Raw genomic sequence first — 2,500 nt, 5'->3', positions numbered from 1 at the left:
TCCTCTCTGTTGCTGCGTCCTGGTGTGCCTGCGCCAGCGTGTGTTTTTTTGCCAACTTATTTTCTTGTTCTGTGTTCTTTCGCCCCTTGCGTCGACCCCCTCACATATGTGTAGCAGCAGGAGAATGTGCAGGAAAGAAATGGTGAAAGCAAAGTGAGAGAGGGAGCAGCAAACAGGTTGTTGATGGATCAACGGCTCTCTGTGTGCAGAAGCATGAGCAGCCTGTGGATGGCAGCAAAAGCCTACTACACCTGGTATTCCCAGGCAGTCTCCCATCCAAGTACTAACCAGGCCTGACTCTGCTTCGCTTCCAAGATCAGACAAGTTCGGGCATTTTCAGACTAGTGTGGCCGTAGGCATCGATGTCATGGCTTTCTCTTTACTTAAACGGACATAAGGCTGTTCTTCACTTCTTTTTCTCCTTCCATGCATTCATGCAAATAATCAGCACTCAAGATTCATTTCACCATTTTCCTTCCGCCACACCCACCTCTTGCTGCTCTGACTCCCACACAAACAAACGACAAGCCCTATCCTTCATTGCCTTGCCTCAAGCTTCAAAACTGCCTGACTTTCACCATTCCCTCACTCACCCACAAATCACTCACTCACTCACTCATCCCCAATCTCACGCTCGCCAACCTCGAAATCTCTCATCCCCTCAAATCGCTCTCCCCCAAATCTCCCCATCCCCAAATCTCTCCTCCCCCAAAAAAGGTTCCATCGCCCCCAAAACGCCAGGATTGTTTCATTTCCAATCCGACCAATTTTTAAGCCAGATCGCTGTTGTCGCCACATTTCGGAACCCCATGTGGCAAGTGGCGCCTGCTACTCGGCATTCTGATTTGCAACACTCCTCACATGAACACACATGCATTCCAGCAGTATGCTAGTTGGCTTTACATTTTTCCTGCATTGAATTGCAGCTCTTCCTGCACGATTCTTTGTTCTCTTGCTGTTTGTCCCTCTCAGGTTTCTATGCACCTTGTCTCTCCTCTCTGTTGCTGCGTCCTGGTGTGCCTGCGCCAGCGTGTGTTTTTTTGCCAACTTATTTTCTTGTTCTGTGTTCTTTCGCCCCTTGCGTCGACCCCCTCACATATGTGTAGCAGCAGGAGAATGTGCAGGAAAGAAATGGTGAAAGCAAAGTGAGAGAGGGAGCAGCAAACAGGTTGTTGATGGATCAACGGCTCTCTGTGTGCAGAAGCATGAGCAGCCTGTGGATGGCAGCAAAAGCCTACTACACCTGGTATTCCCAGGCAGTCTCCCATCCAAGTACTAACCAGGCCTGACTCTGCTTCGCTTCCAAGATCAGACAAGATCGGGCATTTTCAGACTAGTGTGGCCGTAGGCATCGATGTCATAGCTTTCTCTTTACTTAAACGGACATAAGGCTGTTCTTCACTTCTTTTTCTCCTTCCATGCATTCATGCAAATAATCAGCACTCAAGATTCATTTCACCATTTTCCTTCCGCCACACCCACCTCTTGCTGCTCTGACTCCCACACAAACAAACGACAAGCCCTATCCTTCATTGCCTTGCCTCAAGCTTCAAAACTGCCTGACTTTCACCATTCCCTCACTCACCCACAAATCACTCACTCACTCACTCATCCCCAATCTCACGCTCGCCAACCTCGAAATCTCTCATCCCCTCAAATCGCTCTCCCCCAAATCTCCCCATCCCCAAATCTCTCCTCCCCCAAAAAAGGTTCCATCGCCCCCAAAACGCCAGGATTGTTTCATTTCCAATCCGACCAATTTTTAAGCCAGATCGCTGTTGTCGCCACATTTCGGAACCCCATGTGGCAAGTGGCGCCTGCTACTCGGCATTCTGATTTGCAACACTCCTCACATGAACACACATGCATTCCAGCAGTATGCTAGTTGGCTTTACATTTTTCCTGCATTGAATTGCAGCTCTTCCTGCACGATTCTTTGTTCTCTTGCTGTTTGTCCCTCTCAGGTTTCTATGCACCTTGTCTCTCCTCTCTGTTGCTGCGTCCTGGTGTGCCTGCGCCAGCGTGTGTTTTTTTGCCAACTTATTTTCTTGTTCTGTGTTCTTTCGCCCCTTGCGTCGACCCCCTCACATATGTGTAGCAGCAGGAGAATGTGCAGGAAAGAAATGGTGAAAGCAAAGTGAGAGAGGGAGCAGCAAACAGGTTGTTGATGGATCAACGGCTCTCTGTGTGCAGAAGCATGAGCAGCCTGTGGATGGCAGCAAAAGCCTACTGCACCTGGTATTCCCAGGCAGTCTCCCATCCAAGTACTAACCAGGCCTGACTCTGCTTAGTTTCCGAGATCAGACGAGATCGGGCGTTTTCAGACTAGTGTGGCCGTAGGCATCCATGTCATGGCTTTCTCTTTACTTAAACGGACATAAGGCTGTTCTTCACTTCTTTTTCTCCTTCCATGCATTCATGCAAATAATCAGCACTCAAGATTCATTTCACCATTTTCCTTCCGCCACACCCACCTCTTGCTGCTCTGACTCCCACACAA

At 49.0% G+C, this 2,500-nt stretch overlaps 3 pseudogenes; all 3 read right to left on the bottom strand.

The window, feature by feature from the left end:
* Positions 1 to 239: 239 nt before the first annotated feature.
* On the bottom strand, positions 240 to 358 carry LOC139246505 (5S ribosomal RNA; annotated as a pseudogene).
* Positions 359 to 1,231: 873 nt separating this feature from the next.
* LOC139246479 (5S ribosomal RNA) lies at positions 1,232 to 1,350 on the bottom strand (annotated as a pseudogene).
* Positions 1,351 to 2,223: 873 nt separating this feature from the next.
* LOC139246205 (5S ribosomal RNA) lies at positions 2,224 to 2,342 on the bottom strand (annotated as a pseudogene).
* Positions 2,343 to 2,500: the final 158 nt, after the last annotated feature.

Source organism: Pristiophorus japonicus, unplaced genomic scaffold (genome assembly GCF_044704955.1).
Source record: "Pristiophorus japonicus isolate sPriJap1 unplaced genomic scaffold, sPriJap1.hap1 HAP1_SCAFFOLD_247, whole genome shotgun sequence".
Classification (NCBI taxonomy): domain Eukaryota; kingdom Metazoa; phylum Chordata; class Chondrichthyes; family Pristiophoridae; genus Pristiophorus; species Pristiophorus japonicus.
This window is presented reverse-complemented; position numbering and strand designations above follow the sequence as displayed.